General features: G+C 39.2%; 1 protein-coding gene across 1 annotated transcript in view; it reads left to right on the forward strand.

Moving 5' to 3' along the window:
* GMEB2 (glucocorticoid modulatory element binding protein 2) overlaps positions 1-10,583 on the forward strand; it is a 2,829,650-nt gene that overhangs the window by 2,153,605 nt on the left and 665,462 nt on the right. The gene's annotated exons all lie outside the window — the stretch shown is intronic.

Here is a 10,583-nt window from a genome sequence, read left to right on the forward strand (position 1 = left end):
ACCTCATATGGCCTTCCTGAAAACATTGGAGGGGATAAATGTATCTCCAAACACCATCATACTAGGTGACTTCAACTACCCTAATATAGACTGGGAACACTACTCAAGCCCAAACACTCTAACCCAAAGATTCCTGGAGTTCATAAACTCAAATGCCATGGAACAACTAGTCACCATCCCCACAAGAGGAGAAAACATACTTGATCTCATCATCACGAACATGGGATCAAAATGTTCAACACCGAAGTATACCCCTCACTGGTGAGATCAGATCATAAACTAATCTCGCTGGAGGTCCTCATCCCACCCCCACCTGAAACAAAAAAGACCACAGTGAAAAACTTCTCAAAAGCCGACTTCACACTTCTAAAAACTAGTGTGGTCTCTTTTAAGGCCCCTGAGCCAGTGGTAAACATTACTCAAACCGCTGAATCACTTACAAATGCCTTCTACCAGCACCTACAGGACTGCATGGATCAGGCAATCCCAAACAAAACTAAGACTCTCTGTACCAAAGGCAAGCGTCCAGTCTGGTGGACCCCAGCCATAAACAAGCTCTACAACAAAAGGAGGAAGCTACTACAAGATAGAGCAAAATCCTTGAAAGGTAAGACACCTTTGATCATCATAAGTAAAAAACTAAGAGCCCTCATAAAATCATCCAAGGCAAATTTTGAGAGAAAAATTGCCAAGGACTCAAAAGACAATCATAAGGCCTTCTTTAGCTATGTTAGAAACCTAGGAGGAAACTCCCAGATATGCTCAGAATTAGTTCAAAATTATGTGAAAATTACTGAACCTACACACATTGCCAACATACTGGCTGACAGGTTCAGTGCAAACTTCTCCCCCCACTCACCCCCAAAAGGAGAGATATCTATACCAGAGGATTGTAGCCCCCCCCAAACATCTCCAACGCCCAGGTGAGAACTGCTCTCACTAAGGCAAAAAACACAGCATCCATGGGACCGGATGGTGTCCCCGGCTGTGTGCTTCATGAACTCAATGAGGAATTAAACCCACAGTTGGGACAGCTGTTTAATCTTAGCATCACCTCAGGATACGTACCCAAGGAGTGGCGCACGGCGACTGTGGTCCCACTTCATAAGGGCGGTGCCTCCACCGACCCTGGAAATTACCGCCCCATTAGCTTAACAAGCCTTATCTGCAAAGCCATGGAGAGGATCATAATGGAACTCATAAATAAAGACATAGGGAACTTGCAGACTTTGGATCCAACCCAGTTTGGCTTTGTCAAAGGCAGATCCTGCCTCTTAAACTTGGTTGACTTTTTCGAGACAGTCACCAAGGCCATTGATGAGGGAAAGGCAGTCCATACAGCCTACCTCGACCTGGCAAAGGCCTTCGACACAGTACCCCACTCAGGTATCATCGAAAAACTCATCAGCTTGAATGTAAACCCATACATCACAAGATGGGTTGCAAACTGGCTAAGTGACAGAACCCACAGGGTCAGAGTTGCTGGAGCCATGTCAGACTCAAAGCCTGTCACAAGTGGTGTCCCACAGGGCTCAGTCCTGGGTCCACTCTTGTTCGGCATCTACTTTTCTGAAGTACAAGCAAACACAGGAGGGTTATGGCTGACAAAGTTTGCAGATGACTGCAAACTGGGCGCCATAGTCGAAAACACATCTGACACAGATATCCTTCAGAAGGGCCTCACAGAAACGGAAAACTGGTGCCAGAGCCATGGCCTAAAGTTAAACGCCAAGAAATGCATAGTCATACCCTTCGGGAAAAACAAGGTTACCCCTAGCTACCATATAGGTGGCAATCCACTGAGTACAGAAGAAGTCATCAGGGATCTGGGGACCCAGGTTGACAGTAGCCTTTCGTTTGACACTCATGTTGCTAAAGTAGTTAGGAAAACCTTCTATATTGCCCACCTGATCATGAAGGGATTCACATCCAGATCAAGGGAGGTCATCGTCCCCCTGTACTCATCTCTCATTAGACCTATGATTGAGTACAATGCCCCATTCGGAATGTATCTGACCCAACACCTGCTGCAGCTTGAAAGGCCCCAAAAGTTCCTCACCAAAAGGATAAAGGGTCTCAAAAATATGTCTTATACTGCCCGACTGAAAGAACTCCAGCTCTATTCAGTCTCATACCGCTTGCTCAGAGGTGACCTGTGCCTGACATATAAGGCCATGTCAAACCCAGATTTGATGAATATGCTTCACCTCAAAAAATCTAGATCCCTCAGAACCACAAGGGCGGGAGACTTAAACCTCGACACAGTTATAAATAGAACGTGCTGGAGGGACAGATTCATCACCCAGAGACTCCCTATGCTGTGGAACAAAATCCTGGTACATGTGAGGCAGAGCACCTCGCTGGCCTTGTTCAAGAGGAATCTTGACCAATGGATGGGAGATCGCAGATATAACCCAGGGATTACTTCAGTGTCACTGCTTGACAGAGGCACAGCAAAATAATAGGCATAATTTTTATTCAAACTAAAGGGGTGGCGAAAGCCACATAACTATGGGCTAGGCTTATAAATGCCCTTGGGCAGATAGCCTAGTATGAACCTATGAACCTATGAACCTATAGGAGACTCAATTGTGAGGCACACTGATGTCCCACTCACAAGGTTGGACAAGGAGAAGGTGACAGTCATCAGGTGCCAGGATCCGCCACATAACACATGCACTCAGGTTACTCCACAACAAGTACAAATATGACTCAGTCATTGTCCATGTGGGTGTGAATGACCTGAGACATACCTCCCTGGACTACATGAAAAGAGATGTGATGGAACTCTTGGATTATGTGGCCCGGGCAGCTATGACACTAGCCCTGAGCAGTATTCTACCATCACCCAGAATTATACCACAGTACGAACAGAAAATGATTGACTTCAACAATTGGCTATATTTCTGGTATCATTCTGAGGGGATGCAGTGTCTGTCTGCCTGGGACAACATGATCAACAGATCTCGCTGCTTTGCCAGAGATGGCCTGCATCTGTCACCCTGGGATTCTGGGTACTGGCTAAGGCAATTGCCACCTCTATAGTGTCTTTTTTAGGCAGTGTTCCAAAGACCAAAATTTCACCATAACATCTACAAACAAATGCAATCTGAGGGTCATGCTGCTCAGCGCTAGAAGTCTAAATCTCAAGATGCACTCTCTTGAAGGTCTCCTCAAAATGGAGAATGTTGACATCTGTGCTGTAATGAAAACCTGATTTAAAGAGGCAGAAAGCACCCGTGCACTCCCAGGCTACAACACATTCCATACCTTTCGGTCCCAGAATATGTCCAGAAGCTCCAAAGGCAGTGGTGTCTTTGTATTTTTAAAGAATACACACACCTCTAGACTGGTAGCCCAGTGTAATGTATCCAAGATACTTCAGGTACAACAAACACTGGGTAAGATGACGATACAAGTTATAGCCTACTACAGAACCCCAAACATGTCCCTAGACTCTCACTCCTTCCTAAGCATCCTGGAATCTATAAAGGTCAAACGCAATACTCTCATACTGTGTGACTTCAACTACCCTTCCATCAACTGGGAAAACTGTTCAAGTACCAATGTACAGACCCGACGCTTTGTGGAATTTATCAATTCCAATGCTCTGGACCAGCTCATTCTGACCCCCACTAGAGGAAGCAACATCCTCGACCTGGTTATCACCAACATGAGAGACTGTTGCTCCACACCTATAGTCATTTCCTCCCTGGTTAAATCCGACCACAAACTGATCACCATGGAAGTCTCCATCTCACCCGTAAACCCCGCTAAGGTGACCACCCAGAAAAACTTCTCCAAAGCCGACTTTGGGCTCCTAAAAATAGAGGTGGCTAACTTGTCGTCACCCATGCCAATGAAAAATGTCTGCCTGACTGCCGAATCATACACCAATGCACTGTACGAACATGTACACAAATGCATGGACCTTGCCATACCAAATAGAACTAAAATGCTCTACTCCAAAAAGAGGAAGCCAATCTGGTGGTCCCCAGCCATCAATAAACTCTACAACAGAAGGAAGAAACTGTTGCAGAAAAAAATGAAGTTACAAGACTGGAAACCTCCCTTATCAGTCTCAACAAAAAGCTGAGATCCCTTATCAAGTCCTCTAAAGCCAGCTGTGAAGGCAGAATTGCGTCTGACACCAAAAACAACCACAAAGCCTTCTATAGCTATATCAAAAACCTCCAAGGCAGTACCCAGATTTGCTCTGAGTTATTGCACAATGGCACCTCCTATACTGAGCCAACAGATATAGCCAGCATACTGGCCAGCAGATTCAGTGCCAACTTTACCCCTCTCCCTCCCCCCAAGGGCTCTATCACAATACTAGAAGACAGCCTGATGCCCACCATTTCTGTGGCACAGGTAAAATCTGCATTGTCCAAAGCCAAGAATACAGCGTCCATGGGACCTGATAATATTTTTGGCTGTGTCCTACATGAGCTACAGATTGAACTGACACCACATCTAGGGGCACTGTGAACTAACATCGAGTGGCACAGTGCCTGGCAATTTGGCAATTTTTTTGTGCTAGGCTTGTAAAGCCTCCAGGGCCATTAGCCTAGTACACCCCTATGAACCTTTGAACAGATGCCCTATTCAGACACATACAAGAAAAGAAGAACCACAGTTTTGCTTTTGTATGGAGAAACTAACCAAAAGATAAAAGGGGTTTTATTATAGAAGAACATCTTAATAAATGTGAATTAAAATGGATAATTTTAATTAATGCAACGTGTTTTCCAGGTTTGAGCGATTCAATGGCTATTAATTCTGTTTTAAAGTTGAAAGACTATGATGCTACATAGTTCATTGTCATTTCTATTTTTTTATCCTTGTCTATGGTTTTACCTTGCAATCAGTTTTAATTGGTAGGTTGGGTCTAACAGTGCATCATGTGATTTTAATTATGTTTAAAAGAAGTGTCATTAATAACAGATTTAGTTCTGAGGAAGTTCTATGTGATGTAGGGAATGAAAGTGCTAAATTTGTTCTAATAAAGTTTGAGTTTGGAATACTGTTGCCTCCTTCTTGATACCACAGAATTGATCACTTTGGATCTGATGGGTCTTTATTATCTTTCGGTATTATAGCTGTCACTGTTTTCTTCCAGGATGTTGTTGCTTCTCCTCCTTTTAAAATACTGTTAAATAAAAACCTTCCAAATCTTTATCACTTTTTTCCCTCCTAGCTTCAAATGTCTACAGGAATGTCATGTACTCCTGAAGACTTTCCTGTAGTTTGGTTGTACATTTTTATCTCACCTCCTCCTATCCTGTTAGTAGTTGGACCTCATCTACTTCTAACCTTGGCATATTTAGTTCTTCCATAAACATTTCTATTTGTACTTTTTGTTATTTCCACATTTCTCTGCTTTGTACAGACTCATGAAATTTCTGAAATATTTCCATTGCATTTAGAGGATTACTGGTTATTTTTCTCGTTATAGACACCCTAAGCTTGGCAACAACCCTTTGTACTTTCCTAATTTTGAACTCTTCTAAAAGTTTTTGTGCTCTGGATTTACTATCAAAAAGCAATTGCTTAACAGCAGTCTTTCTAAACCCATGCACATTATCCAGATAGTCCTTTATTTTCTCTTCAGCAGTCTGCAGTTGTGCCTCTTCTTGTTCTCTGAGATTCTTCCTATTTTGCAATACTTTAACTTTTGTCATTCTCTCTAAATAATTCTTGTTACTTCTTATCCATATCTCATTTTTTTTTATTTCTACCTGATTTTTAAACTTCACCTTCATTTTATACAACACCCTAGTTAATTTTTCTGAAGAAATGTCTGTCCTCCCTAATAACTCCTGAATAATTTAAACTAATCATTCCTTAAATTCCCTGTGTAACAGATAGGTTGGGAAGTGCCAGTGCCTCATTTTTTGTCATTTCCCTGCATTTTTAGTTATTATTGGTGCTTGATATGAAGTAGCTATGAGATATATATTAAAACTTTCATTTAAAAGCACATATTCCTGTGAAATGTAGCTTTTGTGTAAACTAGCCCAGTTTTTGTACCTTTGGGAATGATATGTAAATTCTCTCTGGGCTCCCACTGCTGAATTCACATATTACATACAAAATATTTTCATAAATTTCTTCAACCTCTTGTACCATCCTTTGTTATATTGTTCCCTTCTAATTCACTCCAAATACATCCTCACTGTGGAAAATTGAATTCTTCTCACCACCTTTAAGTAATTTTCCCTGCTGAAAGATGATTATTTCTGCCATAATTTTCTTAAGCTTCATTGTAGCAGTCTTAAGTAGAATATAAATACATCCAGCATAATACTCCTCCCCTGCCAGTAGCCCCATACAACTACAAATCTACCATTATTATATTTTTCATCTTCTATTACTATTGGACCTCCTGTAACAATTAATATAAATACTCCCCCTTTACTTTGTCTTAGATATTCCATTGAATAACCATCTTGAAATCCTTTCATTATCAAATTCACATGCTCAGTTCTTTCAAAATGTGCCTCCTGTAGCATAACTATTTGCACTCTGAATTTCTTAGTACAGTTCACTACTCTTTTTTTGTATATACCTGTGTGACCATTCATATTCACACATAATATGGAAAGTAGTGCCATTATGATAAGAAGTTATTTTTCCCACCTGTTATGCATAAGAGCATTTTTCAGCTTTTGTGTTACATGCATACACCAATGTTTGGTAGGTTGATCTTTTATACAGTTGTTACTTGTAATATCCATTTGAACCTATGTCACATCTTACAATACTTGTTTTAATGAAAACTCTCAAACATTGGAAGCAAACACACTCCCGAAGTACCTCCATAACCTATTAACTTAATGCAAATGCACAAAGTTGTGGACATTTTCAAATAATCAAGTTTAACCTTACTGATAGGAGCAGTTGTTCTGGATTGACAGCTGCACTCACAGGCTTTAATTAACCTATAATGAAGGTTATCCATGCTAAAATGCACAGCACAGCCTGTGATTCTACTTACACTAAGTGCTGTTTGTTTTTATCTTATTTTTATTTCTCTCCCAGATGTAGAAGACAACTTGAATGCTTTCAGAAAACATTATCTTTTAGCCGTTGAAAGAAAACCATATTCTGTTTTTATTGCTCTTGTCAGCTTGTCTCCATAGTAACGTGAGTACTAGACACACAGTTGCCTTCAGCTACAAGCTTCTTGTGTTGCATTGTGAACATTTATTTGCTGAAGAAAAAATTTTCATTGCATGCATTGTGCTTTAATTTACTTGCTTCCACTTAAAACTTGTTAGATCAAGCCAAGGGCCCTAATCCAGTTATTCCTCTATGCAAAAGTAAGAAAAAACATATCAGTTTTACTTATATCACACCTTTTTTTTCCAGGCTTTCTTCTCTTTTACATTACAGTGCCTACATTTCTATCTCCATTACACAGAAAAATAACTGACAAAGTTCCACTGTATAACATGCAGTTTATGTTGTGTTTTATAAAAATACTGTTAAGAATAAAAATTGGTTTTATTTACAGTTACATCTTTCTTTTCTGTTTCCCCCTCTTTATGTTCTTCCAAACATTAATGACATGAAGTAAGGCATATGATTTGGAGTCCCCTACAAGTTTAACAAAGTCAAATAAGGCCAGTATTTCCAGGTTTTGTCATTCCACCATACTTCACAAATGTGACTGACGCTTTGCAATCTTGCAGTTATTCATTAATTTCCAAGTTGTTTGTTTCCTTCCCGTTGATCTCCAATGCCCAACTCAAGCCTCTGTTAATTTCCAATATATTCCTTGTTCTCCTGGTCAACTCCTGTGCCTTTTTCTGTTTCTCAAACATTTCCCTTTGGAACATTGGAAGAGGTTTCACTGGCGTAGTCTCTGTATTTGCTTTATTCTCAGAAGAATCAAAAACAGAATCCCCTTCAGTTTAATAGATCACTTTTTGTTGGTCAAACTTTCATATTTCCTCCTTAGCTTGTTTTGCTTTAAAAATAACTTTGACCCCTCCAGGAAAACATATTCTGAAGACAGCTGGATACAGCAGCTTGAATCTTACCTGCTTCTCAACATTCCCTGATTGCTGGAATAAATTTACTCCTTCTGCATGGTGTACAGTCAATAATCATTTTCCACAAACATTCTACTGTCTCCAACTTTTAGTACTTTGCCCTGTTGTCACAATTTTGTCAGAATAAACTATTTTTCCTGATAGGATTGCATCTTTACTATTAGACATCTTGGCTGCTTTCTTATGGCCAGGTTTGGAGCATGCACATGATGAGCCCTTTTAGTTAACAACTCCTCCTGTGGAATACCAGTCCAGTTGCTTATTTGTGCTTTCTTAAAATTAATATGGTCTGTTCCTAGCAATTTCTCTGGCACAGCAGAAGAATCTTGTTTTTTTCCTACATATTCTGACGTCTAATTCTACCATTTTTTGAAACAGCTCTTCTTGAGCTGTCTCATACTCGGCCAGCCATTTCTTAATTTCCACCTCTGATTTTTACAATTTCATCTGAATATCAGTTTAAAGCTTGTTCCATTTTTTTCAACCTTTTGTTATTTAAGTTGATATGCTCATTCAGTGTTTTATTTTAATCAGCTCTGTGCACATTTTACTTATATTTTTTCTATATTACTACAAGTCCTGTTTTGCACCAAAGCATGAGCTTGAACTGCTTTTTGCTGAACAGTTGCAGGATTCTTCCCAGCAAGTCTTTCCTCCTCACCTTTTATGGTTGATTTTGTTTCAGGTTCTCTAAATTTCTTCTTTGCTGGCATCCAGGCAGTGCACATTTTAGTCAGTAACTGAAATTTACCCAAATGACAAATTCACTCTGTCTTTTCTGAGTTTCTGTTTTCTCACTGTGAAAGCTGATATTAAGCTGTTACTCATTGTCCCCGTCTTGAAAGTCTTAACTATCAAGGAACACTGATTCCACCAGATCAGGATCATATGCCATTTCACTTGCCTAGTTGTCAAGCTTTAATTTAATTAAATTCAGGTTGTTTGATAATCTAATCCATATAGGAATTTTATTCAAAACAACAGGAAGTCTTTGGGTAATAAAAGTTTGCTTTAGTCTAATTGTAAATTAATTCATGTGCAGTTTTAATTCATTGTGGCTCAGAAGGACTTTACCATAATATGGGTTTATATTAAAACTTACTTGCGGCATTGAGTCGTAAAATACCTTATATGGTAATATCATTTTTCCTCATATAACAACAATGCAATGTTTGTAATCTGTTCTTCTAACACATTTTTGATAAGAAGTATGTCCTTTGTACAAACTCAAGATTTCTAAGTTGACTCTTATAGTAGATACAAAATGCATTATTATATTCTAGGGTAGATCTTGTGTATGTAGTATGCAGTGCAGTTAAGCAGTAGTCCCTTGTAGTAAGGGTTTTGAACCAGCATGTTTTCGAAAGGGGAAAGTCTTTGCAGTAGAGACATCCAAGTCCCTAAAAATGTGATCCTTTTTAAAGCTGGTGTTGAAAGATAAATTGGGTGTTTGACTTTACTCTTCCCAAAATCCATTACAGAACAATATATCCATGATAAAAATAGACCAATGGAATCAGCCTAAGCAGTAATTTTTGATGAATATGTGTTAATGACTGTAGCATCTTCTGTATTAGTAATCATAAAACCAGTCTTTAAATTCTCGTGGTGAATTTCTTGGCCATCCATGCATCACACTGATAATAAATAAATATGGTTACAGTCAGAGACCTGATCATAACCCTCTGTATTATACGTTGAATCTGTTTTTAGTAATCTGTGAAATTCTTCTTGAAAATATTAACCTTAAACATGATAGTGCACTCTACTGTAATATAAAAACATCATACGGATGGTCTGAGAATTGAATCTCCCAGTATTAAGACCTTACAATCATTTTAACATGTTCCTTGATACCATTGTGTTCAAAGTCTAGTGAAGGCACTCATTCAGTATCATCATCTGCAGCTTTGCCATTAACATCTTGTGTAACACATTTTAAATTTTTGCAGCATGTTTGCGCCATGTTTTATGGCCAACACATTCAAATGTTCTTTTGAGGTTTGTGAGCAAAACCCCCATCAGATTTCACTGTTCAAAGATGGTATTAATAGGAATATAGCAGTTGAGGGTGCTGCACTTTTCTCTGAAGCCATGATGTTTGTCAGTGAGGACATCATACTGACATAAGTAGTCCAGAATTTGGTTTTACATTAATTTTTCTCAAAAAACTTAGCCAAAGGGTCTATGTAGCTGTTGGCTTGTAATCCCCTGCTGTTTTATGGCCGTTAGCTTTTGAAAAAGACTTTATGGAGGCTGTCTTAAGTAGTTTAAGAATCGTGCTGCTTCAAGGTGAGAGATTAAATATTATAGTCAGTGGCTCTTCAAGATAATTTCTTTGTAATTTAAGTAGGAGAGGGTGACTCGCATAAAATGTGCTGCATTATTAGAAGGAATTAATGTAAGGGTGAATGTATGTAATAAACTGACAAGCTTTCAGAATGGCATACATGTATACCTGACAGCAAGTACATATATAAAACATAATAAACAGGCAAGATAAACTATGTAAGCACTGATGAG

The sequence above is a fragment of the Protopterus annectens genome, chromosome 14.part0 (assembly GCF_019279795.1).
Source record: "Protopterus annectens isolate FY-2018-M chromosome 14.part0, PAN1.0, whole genome shotgun sequence".
NCBI lineage: Eukaryota > Metazoa > Chordata > Ceratodontiformes > Protopteridae > Protopterus > Protopterus annectens.